Raw genomic sequence first — 16,484 nt, forward strand, 5'->3', positions numbered from 1 at the left:
CCCCCCCCCCCCCCCCCCCCCCAGCTGAGAGAGAGTCTTGCTCTGTCACCCAGGCTGGAGTGCAGTGGCACAATCTCAGCTTACTGCAACCTCCACCTCCCAGGTTCAAGTGATTCTCCTCCCTCAGCCTCCCGAGTAGCTGGGATTACAGGCACGCACCACCACTCCCGGCTAATTTTTGTATTTTCAGTAGAGACGGGGTTTTACCATGCTCTCCAGGCTGCTCTCGAATGCTTGACCTCATGATCCACCCGCCTGGGGCTTCCAAAGTGCTGGGATTACAGGCTTGAGCCACTGCACCTGGACTTTTTTTTTTTTTTGAGACAGAGTATCACTCTGTTGCCCAGGCTGGAGTGCAGTGGCACGATTGCAACTCACTGCAGCCTCCAACCCCTGACTTCAGGCAATCCTCCCACCTCAGCCTCCCAAAGCTCTGGAATTACAGGTGTGAGCCACTGTGCCGGGCCTACATGTATTGTTTTTTGTTTGCTTGTTTGTTTGGGATGTGGTCTCACTCTGTCACCCAGCCTGGAATGCAGTGATGCGATCTTGGCTCACTGCAGCCTTGACCTCCCAGGCTCAAGTGATCCTCCTACTTCAACCTCACCAAGTAGCTGGAACTACAGGCTCATGCCACCATGCCTGGCTAATTTGTTGTTGTAGAGACGGGGTTTCGCCAGGTTGCCCATGCTGGTCTTGAACTCCTGGACTCAAGTGATCCGCCTGCCCTGGCCTCCCAAAGTGCTGGGATTACAGGCTATCTATTGCTAAAGAAAGAAAAAGCACTAATGACTGAGGCTAGAGAGAGCTTGCTGAGGAAGAGGGAACATAAATGGGAAATACCGGCCTGGTAAAGAGGTGTGGCCAAAGGACAGCATGGAGCCGAGCCAGGATAAACTGCTCTGGGTGAAGAGGTGAGTCTGGGAGCTTTGGAGCGGGTGTATGGAGAGTGAGCTATTGACCTGTTTCCAACACCAAGTCCTCTTTGAGTGGTCCCACCTCTGTGATGACATCTCCATCCCCTTAGCTCTGCAGGCCAGAAACCCAGGAGGCGGCTTTAGTACTTTCCCTCATCCCATATCCAATTCATCTGCAAGCCTTGCTGAGTTTGCTTCCTAAAAGCTTCTTGCATGTGGTTATTACTCATGCCCTGGCAAACCATGAGAACAGGAGACGGATGGGCGTGAAGGCTGGGCAGCCAGAGGGGTGGACTCCTGTGGTCCCGAGCCCTTGCTGCATTTGTGCAACACACCCTGGTGTGTGGCCCGGGACGGAACAGAGCCCCACTTTGCTGCGCTGAGGACACGGGCATCTGACCTAAGCTTGGCCCCTTTGCTTCTTCCAAGCTGGAGGTGGATTATAAGTGAGTGGTGAGAAGAAGTAAGGCAGTTCCGTGCTCATCCTCGCAGCAAGGCCCAAGGCCAGTGGTGGCCACCTCACCAGGTAATCCCTGCAGTGTGGATCCAGCTGGGGACGGAACGCCTGGCTTCCCTCACCCCCGTTCATTTCCTATGCTTGAGTCTCCCACCTTCACATCAGCCCTGAGCACTGCTCAAGAGCCTTCCGATGTGTTCCCTGGTTAATACATGGTTGGTTTCTGCTAGTGTCTGGCTACAAAATGAGCTGCAATCGAACCCAGGAGTTCAGAGACAAGGAGAATGGATGAGGATTTGGGTGGAGGACTTCTGGAAGGAGGTGGGACTTGAACAGACGTTTAAAGGAAGGGAGAGGGCTTTCCAGGGGAAGGAAAATCTGCCCACAGTGAAAGGAAAGCTCGAACAGTGAGCAGCAATGAGGTGAGGGAGTGTTTCTGGGAATAGAAGGGAACTTTGGGGGCTCCCTAATTTATAGCCCCTTCCTGGTAGGACCAGCCCTGACTCTAAGTACCTATCACTGTCATTTCACTAAAATGAAAACTGCCTCAAGATTCATTTATGCATATGGCTTTCATTAGGAGGTATGATTAACTTGCTTCATTTGTTCATTCATCAGATTTAATTGGGTCTCTGCTTAGTGGCAGGTGCTGTGTTGGTCACTGGGGACACTGAGATGAATACATATAATCCTTGACCAAACCACAAATTCAGTTCAGAGGGACAGACAGGTACCATTGCAATGCAGCGTGGCAAGGCTATGCTGGGGATTTACATGAGCTTTGGGGGTACAAAGGAGGCAGCAGGGACCTCTGCCTGAGACGAGTCAGAAACGAACTTCAGAAAGTAGGTTTCAGTTCACACTAACATGTCAATGACTAATATGGCATGAGATCTGTTCCTGAGACAGATGAGCAAGTTAATATCGGCCTCATTAACCTGGGGTCAGGATTGATGGACAGGTTTTGACAGCCAGGAGGGAAGCAGGATAGTGCTGTAATGAGAAGCATAAGCCTTAACACCAGAATACCTGGATTCGAGCCTCAGATCTGCTATATATATGCCCTCTGCCCCAAGCCAAGGACTTAGCCTCTCCGAGCTTGTTTCCTTAACTGGAGCATAGGAATAAAATGAGGATTTACCTCAGATAATTTGGGGGAAGATGAAATAAGATAATATAAACAGGGTACCCAGCACACAGTTCACACTCAGCACATGTCAAATAAAAAGTCAAGCTCACTCTGAAGAGGGGAGAGGGGAACTAAGAAGAATGAAAGGCCTCAAAAGTAAGGCTGAGAAAATAAAATGTAAATAGTAGTAACCAATGAATATTGCATGTTGTCATCAAAGCATGTACAGATATGCTTTTCTCTTCATTTAATCTTCCTCACAACTCTGTGAAGGAAGTCTCATCATCTTCATTTTCAATTCCATATGTTGCAACTGCTTCCTTTTATAGAGGAGAAAACTGAGGCTCAGAGGGGAAGCCATTTCCCCAAGGCCTCACACACAGCGTGAAGCTGCAGTCTGGGTCTTCAGGCCACGCACCTGTGCTTTTGTTTGAGCCTCGTAATGTGGCTGCCTGGGAGGGCTGGAGGGGACCCTGGCCTGAGCCAAGGCTGGGAGGCTGCACTGGGTGCTGCACTGGGCGCTGCAGACTGATGAGGAGACAGCTGGCTGAAGTGGAGGCTCTGCACTGGGGCATGCACTGGGGAGCTCCCAGAAGGGTTCAGTAGCGATCCCTGCGGGAAGATAGACAAGTGGGCAGGGAGGCGAGGCAGACGCCTTGCAAATGAAAATGCAGAAGCCAAATGTTGTAGCCTTTTTGGGGCAGAGGGCGGGCCTGCAGGGACCAGAGACAGGGTCTGGTGGCAGAGCTCTGGGTTTCTGCACTGGGGGAATGTCCTCCTTGGGCCAGGCTTTTCTACATATCTCCTCTTGCCCAAGTAGACATTGTAATTCCTCCTCTGCCATTCAGAACACGGAGGTTCGGAGAAGTGCGGTCTGTGGCCCAAGGTCACAGAGAAAGAAAGTGGCAAACCGTCACTCAAACCAGTGTCTTCTGTCTCTGATGCTATGTTCCTTCCAAAACATGATCCTAGCAGCTAATGAGAATCGTTGACGACTGACTGGGAGCCACAGACAGTGCCGAGTCCTTTACCTGGGTTACTTGTAAACTGTAATGTCCCTCCCTCGTTTCATGTAGTAGGAACCTCAGCCTCGGAGAGGTTATGTGAGATGCCTGAAGCCACGCAGCATTATAACCCAGATTTTTCTTGACTCAGAAGCCCATACTCCTTCCTCTATAGCTTGTTTCCTGAAGTGTGTTCCATGGGATGCCCATTGGCATCCTGGCAGTGGAGGTGCTGGTCAACAAATATTTTGGGAAACATTGGGTTAGACAGTGATCTTCACGTTAAGGTTTCTCGGAACCTGTAATAACCTATTTTGTGACTCCTGACAGTGGAAATTCGTATACACAAAAACTGATTTGGTCCTTAGAACTCTTTTATCATTAAACATTGCATTTGTTAGAAATGATTTTGTTGAGTTGCAAATAAAAGAACCACCTCCCTCAGTAGTGGCCAGGAACCTGTACAGAAATAAGCAGTCCAGGGCTGATGTGATGGCTCAGACATGGCACTGGGAACCCAGACTCCTTCCAGTTTCCTGCTCTGCCCTCCTTAACATGTAGCTTTCATCCTGATGGTTGCAAAATGGTCTCAGCCCTTTCAGGCACTACAGCTACATTCCAGGCAGGAAGAAGGAGAAGGCAAGGTGCAAAGGTGAGTTTGAACCTTTATATCCTGGAATCATCCTCCAGCTGACTTCTGCTTACATCTCATTAGCCAAAAGTATGTCACATGATCACTCTAGGCTGCAAAGGAGCCTGGGAAAGTGAGTATTTCTAAGGAGCACATTATCAGTTGGATGGAATCAGAAGTCCATGGGTAAGAAAGAAGGGGAAGATGGATACCACAAAACTCCTCCTGGGATTAGTGTTCTATGAACCTAATTTGGAAAATGTTGCTCTATACTCAAGCACCACCTCCTCCCCTTTATTTTTCTGCCCAAAGTCAACTCACTCTTCAAGACCTACAGATAGTCCCTCCTCTGCCAAGACTCTCAGATTTCCTTCATCTCCTAATCCATACCCCTTCCTCCTTGGCGGTTTATGCTCTCCTTATCAGTACATTGTGGGCTGTGCAAGAGTGAGGAACACGGATGTCCATCTTCCCTATTTTGCTACCTATCTGCTGCTGGAGGGCAAGGACATATCTTAGTTGCATAGGTATCTACTGCAGGGCAAGCCCTGGCACAAAAGTCAATTAATTGTATGAATGGAGTGCAGAGGCAGAAAGTGGTTCAGAATGCCTTGCTTGGTTAATTGAAGTAAGCACCAACTTAAGCCAGTATAAACAGAAAAGTAGACTCTTCAAGAAGGATCCAGAGGGCTTTGGGGAACACAGGGCCAGAACATAGGCAGGGCTCAGGACAGGATGGGACAGTCTGAAAGGGCATTAGGATGCCAGGCAGCCTCTTTCCACATGGGTTATTTCATTCCTGTCTTAGAACCACAGGGCTGCTGTAACAAAATACCATAAACTGGGGGACTTATAAGCAACAGAGATCTATTCCTCATGGTTCTGGAGGCTGGGAAGTCCAAGACCAAGCTGCTGGCAGATTCAGTATCTGGTGATGGCCTGCTTTCTGGTTCAGAGATGGTGCCTTCTCACCGTGTCCTCACATGATGAAAGGGGCAAGGGTCTCTTTGGGGTCTCTTTTATAAGGGCACTAATCCAATTGATGAAGGCTCCACCCTCATGATCTAGTCACAGGCCCCACCTCCTAATACCATCACTTTGTGGGTGAGGGTTTCAACACATGAATTTAGGGGACAGGCAAATATTCAGACCAAAGCAGTTTTGCACTGTCTACAGCCCACTTTTCGCTGCATCTCTGTCTAGGAGGCAGGAAGAAGATGGTGGTCCCTCAGTTCCCAGTGTAAATCAGCTGCAGACCCAACTGACCCACTTGGTCCGATTCCTAAGCCTGGGGAAAGACTCTGAGTAGCCCAGCTTGGATTGGGTATCACCGCTTGTGTCTTCCCAGTGTGGGCCAATCAACTGAGTCCACCAGAGTGGGGTGGGGAGGAGATAGTAGGGCTCATGAAGTGCAGTGGGTGAGGGACAGTTAAAGCAGATACCCCAAGATGTGACTACCTCGACTTCGGATATTGTCATATAGCAGGGGTCAGCAGATGATGATCCATGGGCTAAATCCGGCCTGCCACCATCTCGGTAAATAAGGCTTTATTGGAGCACAGCTATGCTCATTCATTTATATATTGTCTATGGCTGCTTTCACACTGCAACAGTGGAGTTGAAGAGTTGTGACAAAGACCGTGTGGCCTGCAAAGACAGATATTTTTTTATCTGGCCCTTCATAGAGCCTGTTTGCCAATGCCTGTATTATAGGGAAGAAGAATGTCTATCTAGGAGATAGGGGGCAAGGATCTGTCGTTCAGATCTGTATCTCCAAAGGCCACGGCAGGGGAAGCTGGATGGATGGATGGACGGACAGACAGATGGACAGATGGATGGATGGATGGACGGATGAATTAGAAAGGCAGAAGCTGGAGCCGCTGCGAGTTCTCAGACCACTTCCCTGGATTTTGAGCAGCGCAGAGGGATGCTGGGGAAGGGTGTTTTTTCCTCCTCGTTCGCTCAGCCCCACATCTGCTCTTAATTGAGGCGTAGTGGTACAAGCCTGATTGGGAATAGCAGGGGCTGGGATGTGGTGAACATTAGGGAATAGTCACTTGGCGGGCTCCGGAGCTGCCAAAAACGAAAGTGTGCCGCTCGGCCAGATGTTCGCTCATTACCATCCGCTCTTCCTCAGAAACGTTTTAAGGGAACATTTGTTTGTTGAGGAAACACAGCTGTTCCCAGGGAAATGGGTTTCCCTCCTTTGGGCAGAGAAGTCGGGGAGGGGACTGTCGGGAGAGGGACACTGGGGACGCCGTGGGTGGGTGGCAGTGAAAGACTCTCTGTCCGGCCAAGGGCAGTGGTCTGTGTGGACCGCCCTTCCTGACGGACATCCATCCATCCTTTATAGACTGTCAAGTCCTGGGGCTCGCATTGCAGCCTGACTTTCTCCACACTCGTGCGAAGGAGGGACTGCTAGCTGGGTTTCCCAGAGAAGGAAGCAGAGGCTGAAAGGTGAAGTGACTTGACCAAGGCCACAGGCTCATCAGTGGCTGAGCCCAGTCCTGCAGCTGGACTCTGGTCACTAAGACTCTGGCCCATGCACTGGCCCCTCATGCTCTGGCTTAGAATGGGGTGTGTCTCCTTTGGGTCTTGGCCTTAGAATCTCCACTTTCCAGCCTGCTTGCTCTTCTGTCTCTGCATTTTGCTTTTAATTTCCTGTATCTCTTTGTCTTTTCCTTCCCAACCCTGGGCTTCTGTGTTTTCCACTTGATTCTGCCTGCCTTCCACTCTGCCCTTCTCGGGGGACCATGTCAGCATCTGTGGGTGTGCAGCTCTGGCTAAGCAGGGCTCTTCCTCCATCTCCGTCTCCCTGTTTCTCTGACTCACCCTCCGAGTCCCTCTCCACTTCTGTCTTTCTTTGTGCCCAACCAGTGCCCGAAAACACCATCTCGGTGTCTGGGGCGGGATCTGTATGATTTTGCCTGCACTGGGGCAACTTACTTCTCTCTCTCACTGGCAAATATTTCTTTTTTTTTTTTTCCAGGTTGTGCTTTTCAAGTTGTGTGTCATGACTACTTGTGGATCATGAAATCAATCAATAAATGCTAGGTTGTGACCAGTAACTAAAAAAAGGAAAAAAAAAAAAATAGATAGAAAATATCCGAATGTGTTGTACATACTGTTTTGTGAATTATTTGTGTCAGTTCTCTGTATGGACCTGAATTCCAATGTAAAATAGTTGCACAATGAGATTTGGTTGAAAATGTTTGAAAACCATTGAGTAAAGGTGCTTTGGCCACAAGTAGCAGAAAAGTCTGACCCAAAAGGCCCCCAAAGAAGGAATTAATTATCACCACTACAAGAAGTCCAGGGCCCAAAAGGCCCCAAAAGAAGGAATTAATTATCTCCACTATGAGAAGTCCAGGGGGCGGGGCTGGACAGCATCATCAGGGAGTCAAGTTCTTTCCTGTTTTGCCCCTGGCCCTCCTCAGTGAGCCAGCTTTCTGCCCTAATGGTCACAAGGTGGCTGCTGTGGCTCTATCCACTCTGACAGGTCCAGGAGAGAAGAAGGAGCTGTCTCCTCCCCAACACCCCTTTGTAAAAACCAGGAAATCTTTCCTCTCACATTTCACTGGCCAGGACATACGCCCATCCCTTAACTCATCACTGGCAAAGGAGGCAGGTTTACCACAAATAGCTTTCAGTAACCAGAACGGAGCCCTTCCCACAGTGGGTGGCTGTGCAGAGGAGAGTCTACAACAGAGGCTGCGGGCTTCTCTTGCCAAGGAGAAGATGGAGAAGCCTGTGGGCTGCGCTGCCACCCTCTGCCCCAGCCTCTCATGTCCCTTCTGCCTGGGTGCCTGCCTCAGTGTCCCTTTAGTCCCTCTTTTGGTCTGTCTTGAGGGGAGGCCATGGCATGTGTGGGGTATCATTTATGATACCTCTCTGTGTTCGTTTCCTGTGGCTGCTGTAACAAATCACCACAAACTGGGTGGCTTAAAGCACAGAAATCAATTCTTTCACGGTTCTGGAGGCCAGAAGCCCCAAATCAAGGCCCGCAGGGCTGGGATCCCTCTGAAGGCTGTAGGGGAGAATCCTTCCTTCACTCCCCCAGCTTCTGGTGGCCCTGGGCATGTTGGTTTGTGGCAGCATCACTCCTGTCTCTGCCTCTGTCTTTCTTCCCATGGTGTGAGCATGTGAGCCTGTGCGTGTGTGCGAGTGTGAGCACGTGCATGAGTGTGCATGTGTGAGAGTGGGTGAGCCTGTGCATAAGTGTGTGTGTGAGCATGTGAGCCTGTGCATGTATGTGAGCGTGAGTATGTGTGAGTGCATGTATGATCCTCAATTACATCTGAAAAGACCTTTTATTCCAAATAAACTCACATTCACAGACTCCTGGATGTGGGAATATATTTGGGGGTCACCCTTCAACCAAGGCAGTAGGGACGATGGGCTGTTAGAAAAACATCCCTGATCCCCCACGAGGGTTATAGGGCCCTATTGTTTCTATTCACTGTGAGCCTCTTAGACCACACTTGGTAGCTTCTGCTGATAAGGTGACTCACGGTGGACCCGTCCATCATTTACACTAATGAGATAATTCAGGATAAGGATTGGCTATGTCAGGAAAAGCAGTCATGGCATTAGAGAGCTGGGGCTTTGAGTCATAGCATATCAGCCTGACCTCTGGGGAGGGGAGGTGTGCTGGAGATTGAATTCCATCATATGGGCAGTGATTCCATCAATTACAGCTATGTGAAACTCCAGTAAAAACTCTGGACACTGAAGCTTGGGTGAGCTGCCCTGGTCGGCAGTCTTCTGAGTTGGTCACATACAAAGCTGAGAGGGTGATGTGTCCCTGAGTGTGTGGTGGGTGCTTTGCATTTGAAATCCACCCATACCTTGTGTACATGTCTCTCTCTCTGGTTGGCTCTGATTTGTAACCTTCTGCTGTAATAAAACTATAATGGCCAAAAAGACAAATGCTGTAGGATTCCACTTATACGAGGCACCGAGAGGGTCAAATTTATAGACACTGAAACTGCTTGTTCCAGGGTGGTTGCCAGGAGCTGGAAGGAGGGATGGGGAATGGTTGTTTGATGGGTACAGAGTTTCGGTTTTGGAAGGTGACAAGTGTTTCAAAGATTGGTTGCACAACAATGCAAGTGTGCTTAGCACTGCTGAACTGGACACCTAAAAATGGCTAAGATGGTAAATTTTGTGCTATGTGTATGTTACTACAATTTAAAAAATTATAATCTTAAATATAGTGCCTTTCTGAGTCCTGTGAGTCTTTCTAGCTAATTATCAAACCTGAGGGTAATCATGGGAACTCCTAAATTTGTAGCCAACCGGTTAGAGCGTGGGTGGCCTGGGGAACCTGTGAGCTTGCAGCTGATGTCTGGAGTGAGGACAGTCTTGCAGAGGACTGTGCCCATTACCTGTGAAGTGTGGCCATGCTCCATATAGATAAGAAAAGGGGAGGAAGAAAGTGAGAGCTGACTTTTGCACCAAGTGGCCTTTGGAATCCCACCCAGCCCTGAGTTTCTGTCATTCCTTTACAAAGACCCCCAGCCCCGGAGCACTGCCCCCTGCCCACCACCACCTATCTGTTCCACTTACCAGTGCTGGGCTCCTTCCCCTTGATTCCCTTTTTAGGATGTGTGTGTGTATGAATATGTGAGTGTGTGTGTGTGAGTGAGCATGAGTGTGTGAATGAACATGAGTATGTGTGAGTGGGAGCGTGTGTGACCCTGTGTATGTGCATATGTGAGCATGTGTGTGACCATGTACATGAGTGTGCATGTGTGAGTGTGTGTGACCATGTGTATGAGTGTAAGTACATGTGTGTGAGCATGTGTGAGTGTGTGCAGGAGTGTGCATGTGCATGTGTGGAATTTGTGTGGTGAACATGTGTGAACATATGGTGTTGGTGAGCATTGTGAGTGTGTGTGAATGTGTGAGTTTCTGTGTGTGAGCATGTGTGACATAATGCATGTTGCATAAGCATGTGTGTGTGCATGAGTGTGCATGTGTGTGTGAGCATGTGAACATAGGCATGAGTTGAAGCATGGTGCATGAGTGTGATCGTGTGAGCGTGTGCATGACTGTGCATGTGGGGAGAGTGTGTATGAGCATGTGCATAAGTGTGAGTGTAACCATGGCAAGCATTGTGCATTGAGTGTGTGTGTGAGAGCATGTGAGCTGTGCATGTGTGTGAGAACATATGTGAGCATGTGCTTGAGTCTGCATGTATGAGCGTGTGCGAGTGCATGTGTGAAGGTGTATGTGTGAGAGTGTGCGTGAGTGTGCATGTGTGAGTGCATTCTCTTCCCATCAGGACTGTGAGCTCCTCTAGGCCTAGAAGTAGATTTTCTACCTTTCTGTTACTTGCACCACCGAAGTGTTTCCTGATGAACGGATCCAGACTTCTCTCTCTTCCCAGCCTGAAGGGCTGCCTCTTTGGTGGGCAGTCACTGCCCTGCTTCTATCCTAAGAGTTTGTTTCTTTGAGTTTGTGCTGGATTGCTCTTTGGAGTCCTTGTAGACAACAGGAAGGAAGAGAGCTGTTCAGCTACAATCCAGCACAGTGACTAACAAAGCAAACAAAACGCTGCCTGGCTGCAACCCGAGCTGGCCACCCCCACCTGTGGTCCTGAGGAAACGAGGAGAGATCAGACCCTCCTTCCCTAGGATGACCTCGCAGCCCCTGGGGATGCGAACTGTTTAATTAGAACACCTTCAGTCGGAAACGCTCATCCATTTATAGGGAAAACAGCAACAGGCTTTTAAGGACATGCCATAAGTTTTACAGTTATTGGATTTTTCAACTTGTTTACAAAAGCAATATTGTTAAATGGCCAACGGCCAGGCCCAGTTGTTTTTCCTCCTGTGCCTTCTGACGACAGGAAAGCATATTATCTCCCCCCAGCAGCTCCCGGGAGGTGTGTGCAACTGCATTCCATTTTGCTATCTGTTTAATTATCCATTCAGCCCGGCTTACACTTAAGCTCTTTCTCGTTTGTTCACAGCCAGATTTGCTCTGGAATGCAGCAAAGAGCTCCTTCCCGCTTTCTCAGCCCCTGCAGCAGCTCCTGCTTCACTCCGAGAAAATGCCAGCCCCCTAAGAACCTGTCCCTTTGGAACAGTGGATCCAAAGCTGACTCAAGAGACCTTGAACTTAACAACTCTGTGTCATGGGCTCCTTCTTAATAATAGAAAGAAGATTGCTTTAGAAGGCTGGTTTGCAAACCAGTCTGCTGGGCACTAGAAGCCTTGGGAAGATTTGAAAAATAAATCTTATTGGCCTCACCATTTCACGTTCTGACTTAGAGGGTGTGGGCTCTCTAATCTGATTGTGTTTTTTGTTTATTTGTTTGTTTGTTTTGTTTTGTTTTGAGACAGAGTCTTACTCTTTCACCCAGGCTGGAGTGCAGTGGCGCAATCTCGGCTCACTGCAACCTCCACCTCTGGGTTCAAGCGATTCTCCTGCCTCAGCCTCCTGAGTAGCTGGAATTACAGGCGTGCGCCACCACGCCTAACTAATTTTTGTATTTTTAGTAGAGACGGGGTTTCACCATATGGGTTTAGCTGGTCATGAACTCCTGACCTCAAGTGATCCATCCACCTCAGCCTCTCAGAGTGCTGGGTTACAGACATGAGTCACCGTGCCTGGCCTAATCTGAATTTTTGAAAGCTCTTGCAGGTAATTTTGATACCTAGCAGCTGGAGCTGGAGTCCTTTGGCCTTGATCACCTCTGCCTGTCTTTGCCCCTGAAGTTCTGTGATGCTCTCTCCTGGTGGAGGGTGAGGGTGGGAGGCCAGGCCTCCTCCCACTCTTCTTACCAGCAATGGGTAAGGAACTCCACACCTGCCCAGCTGGCTGGGCTTGAGTGAGCTCACACCTGGAAAAGTCATCTCAGGGAAATATCCAGGTGGACAGGGCTCAGAAATCATGCAGCTATGAGGAACTGAGAAGCACGGATGAGCTGATGCGAGGGTTTTGTGAATGGTCTTCTCATTGAACATCTGTACTGGCTTAGCAGTGTCTGCGGGACCTGGGAAAATGTATCCCTGGCCCAGGTTTCACTGGGAAAGCACCTCCAGATGAAGGTGGACTTGACCACTGCTGCTGGCTTGGCTGAGGGCTGTGGAGAGGAGGGTGAGGGGCAGGGAATCCAAGGTGGGAGCCCCTGCTCTTAGCAGCCCTGGTTTGTCCCCTGAGAAGTAGGCCACAGGGAGAGGGGCCAGGAGCTCCTGCATTCAAACTTCCTCATCCCTCCTCTCTGCAGTAGTTGGAGTGAGGACATTAACAACAGTAAAAATCACACTAATGCTTAACCTCACTATTGCGTTCTACAGTCTATAATGCACTTGCACATCCATTATCTTGCTCCGTCCTTAAAATATCTCTGGGATATTGGCAACATAACTGTCAGATGGGGTCCCCGTTTGACAGCAAAGGCGACTGAGAGTCCAAGACAGGACTGAGTGATTTCATGAAGGTCACAGGGCTGCTAAGTGGTGGGGCTAGAATTTGTCCTCGGATCTTCTAATTCCAAGTCCACAGCCCCGTGGGTCTCCTTTATCACAATACACTTAGTCATGCATGGGGCTTTCACTCTTCTCAAAGTACATCCATATACAGGACTCTACATGAATAACTGAGCTAAGCAGGGTTAGGTTTTGAGTCCTCAGTTGAAAACTTAGGAAACCAAAAATCTTTTAAATTCTGCTTTGAACTAGCTTTTAACACCTTACTGGTTCCTTCACTAATTAGTGAGTTATGACCACACAGTCGTAACCCTTGCGAATCAGAAGCTATAAGAAGGAAGGCTGTAAAGCTGGGTATGGGGGCAGAGAGCAGAAAGAACAGGATGTTGGGACTTAGTCTGTAGCTTTTACAAGCTATGACTCTGGGCAAGGTACTTAAACATTAAGATTTGTTTGTTTGTTTGTTTGTCTTTTAAATGGAATCTCGCTATGTGGTCCAGGTTGACCTCAAACTTCTGGGCTCAAAGAGTCCTCTTGCCTCAGCTTCTTGAGTAGCTGGGAGTATAGGCATGAGCCACTGCACCTGGCTTAAATTTTAAGTTTTGGCATCTATGTTAAAGGATAATTGTGTCCCCCCCAAATATCTTGACTGTAGTTCCCACAATCCCCACATGTGGGAGGGACCACGTGGAGATAATTGAATCATGGGGACAGTTTCTCCCATCCTCTTCTCATGATAATTAATTAGTTCTCATGAGATCTGATGGTTTTATAAGGGACTTTTCTCCCTTTTGCTCAGCACTTCTCCTTGCTGCTGCCATGTGAAGAAGGACATGCTTGCTTCCCCTTCCACCATGATTGTAAGTTTCCTGAGGCCTCCCCAGCTATGCGGAACTGTGAGTCAATCAAACTTCTTTCCTTCATAAATTACCCAGTCTCAGGCAGTACTTTATAACAGCATGAGAATAGACTAATATGGTAAAGAAGTCACTTTAATACAAATATAAAGATGAATAAGTGTCAAAAAGATTTTATTTAACTCACTAATTAATGAAGGAACCAGTAAGGTGCTAAAAACTAGTCCAAAGGAGAATACAAAAGAGTACACATACACACATATAGGAAATTTGAAATGAATCCATAAATAGTTGCAAAATTGGCCAGTATCCTTAGGGTGATAATCAATTGCATTCCAACAAACAACATTTATTCGCTTCTTTATGGACAAGAACATTTTTATTATCATTAGTTTTCTACAATGTATAGAGTTGTAAAATGGCTCAAAGACAAAAAGGTACAGATAACCCAGAAAAGTCTACTGTTCAGGACATCCAGTAATCTTTCTTTTCTCTCTCTTTCTTTTCTTTTTCTTTCTTTCTTTCTTTTCTTTCTTTTCTTTTCTTTTCTTTCTTTCTTTCTTTCTTTCTTTCTTTCTTTCTTTCCTTTCTTTCTTTCCTCTCTTTCTTTTTTCTCTCTCTCTTTCTTTCTTTCTTTTCTTCTTTCTCATTTTGAAAACCTTCATATCTTTTCCTACAGTTTTACAATAGGGGCAATCTGAAGAGCCTGTGAGAGGGTTAAATGAGATACCATATATTTATTACCTGGCATGAAGTCATGGGGCAGAGGGAAAGCTTCTTTCCGTCTTTTCTGATGTTTTGCTGAACCGTCTGACAGCAGACAAATAGGAGAAAAAGGCTTAACAATTTATTTACACGTATGTGAAATAGCAGTCCTGAAAATGTGAGATTCAAAGAAGACCCAGATGGTTGAGGCTTCAACACCCTCTTGATAGGGGAGAAAGAAATGGGGGGAATGTAGGTGATTGTGAGGGATGGTAAATGATTTTCAGGGGGAAATGGATGAGCCCAAAGGACAGTGGCCTGAGACACAGTTCATCTGAGCTCTGGGGGAGGTGGCAGGAAAGTGAGGGGCATGACTTCACTGTGAGCAAAGATTGTCTCATCATGCAGATAAAGACTCCCAGTAGCCTTTTGGAGGTGCCTTCAGAAGAACAGATGAAAAACCTGTTTGGGCCTGGTGATAACTTTTAGTTTCTTCTCCAGTGGTTAATCTTTCCTGGTTATTTGATGAGATTTCTGGGGAGGGGGTCTTAAGACAATTGCATTTCTTTTGGAAAGAAGTTTCCTTAGTCAGATAAGAAAATTTCAGAAACAGCCTCCCTCTGCACTGGGGTTGTGGGAAGAGAAACAAGAGAAGGTTAGAAAGTTAGGCAGCTATTAAGACCTTCCTATTTTTCTTACTGCAAAGTGCTCAGCGTGCCAAAAAGTCATGCTTTGTGGTATTGTTCTCTGTGCCCCAACAAAGTTTATACCCTGGAGACTTCCCTTCCCTTCCCTAACTAGGCCAGAGTTCTTCCCTTCTGGATGAGCTTCCCTGATTTCCCAAGTCCACGACCTTTCTTCTCCCTGGAGTATGGTACAGAGGAAAGAGGTTGAGCCTTGATGTCACCCAGAGCCAAGGGCTGGTCTTGGCTCCACCACAACCTTGGGCAAGTCATTTTTCTGCTGTGGGCTTCAGTTTACTAGCAGTAAGTCACTGTGTGACCTTGTATAAGTTGCTTAATATCTCTGAGTCGCTACTGCCTATTTGTCAGGTGAGATTATAAACAGAGGTCCCAAAAAATTATCCTGAGGATGTAGTTGGATAATATATGTTATGTGCCTAATGTAAGTTTAATGCTCAGTAAGTGTTGGTTTCCATTCTCCACTTTGCTATACCCACTGGGTGCTCCCCTGGGTCACTGGGTCAGATACTCCCTGCCCCTGTTGCTTTGCTTTCCTTGTTGAGGCCATTGGTGAGTGAACAAACCCTTGCTGAGCTTGGCTGTGGCCATGCATTGAGAGGGCAATAGCACTCAATTGCACCTAAGTAGTTTTAGCCTTGCCGTGGAGCTAAGTTGAGGACATGGCATGGACAGGGGTCTGGCTGGCATCTGAAGGCCACAGATGCTGCTAAATATCCTCCAGTTTACAAGAAAGGGCCACAACAAAGGATTATTCAGCCCCTGGTGTCAATAGTGCCTGGTTGAGAAACACAGGGGATATTCATGGGGCACTGATAACGTCTGCTACAAAAACCAGGACCCAAAGTGGGTGTATTAATCCATTTTCACACTGCTGATAAAGACATATCTGAGACGGGGGAATTTGTAGAGAAAAAGGGGTTTAATAAACTCCCAGTTCCACGTGGCTGGGGAGGCCTCACAATCATGGCAGAAGGCAAAAGGTGCGTCTTACATGGCAGCAGATGAGAGAAAATGAGAGCAAAGTGAAAGGCATTTCCCCTTATAAAACCATCAAATCTCATGTGACTTATTCGCTACCACGAGAACAATATGTGGGAACTACCTCCATGATTCAATTATCTCTACCGGGTCCCTCCCGCAACACGTAGGAATTATGGGAGCTACAATTCAAGGTGAGATTTGGGTGAGGACACAGCCAAACCATATCAGTGGGTGAAGTGATTCTATCTGGGTCACACCAAGAGTTAGCAACAGCTGGAAAAGAGAAGCTGGATCTTTGGACTCATCAACTAGGGCTCTTCCTGCCACCATGCCCCTCATAGCTCATCACCCAGGTTGTCAAGTCTCAAAATTATCCTTGCCCATCCTCCTTGACATGGTTTAATAAGCAGAAGTGAACGTGTCATGAAAAATACCAAATGGTTTCAATCTACTTTTTTTTTTTTTTTTTTTTTGGTGATAGAGTCTTGCTCTGTCACCCCAGGCTGGAGTCCTGTGGCATGATCATGCTTCATTGCAACCTCAAACTTGTGGGCTCAAGTGTTCCTCCTGCCTCAGACTCCCAAAGCACTAGGATTACAGGTGTGAGCCACTATGCCTGGCTCAAATCTGTGAAACTTTGAGCCCTTCGCTGACAGAGAGA

General features: G+C 47.7%; 1 long non-coding RNA gene across 1 annotated transcript in view; it reads left to right on the forward strand.

Annotated features, from left to right (window-relative positions):
- LOC108514683 (uncharacterized) overlaps positions 1 to 11,403 on the forward strand; it is a 25,050-nt gene extending 13,647 nt beyond the window's left edge. Inside the window, exons 2-3 of the long non-coding RNA XR_001881296.1 lie at positions 664 to 914; positions 11,115 to 11,403. This is a non-coding gene — a long non-coding RNA (uncharacterized LOC108514683). The remainder of the gene's footprint in view (positions 1 to 663; positions 915 to 11,114) is intronic.
- Positions 11,404 to 16,484: the final 5,081 nt, after the last annotated feature.

The sequence above is a fragment of the Rhinopithecus bieti genome, unplaced genomic scaffold, assembly GCF_001698545.2.
Source record: "Rhinopithecus bieti isolate Rb0 unplaced genomic scaffold, ASM169854v2 scaffold_31548, whole genome shotgun sequence".
NCBI lineage: Eukaryota > Metazoa > Chordata > Mammalia > Primates > Cercopithecidae > Rhinopithecus > Rhinopithecus bieti.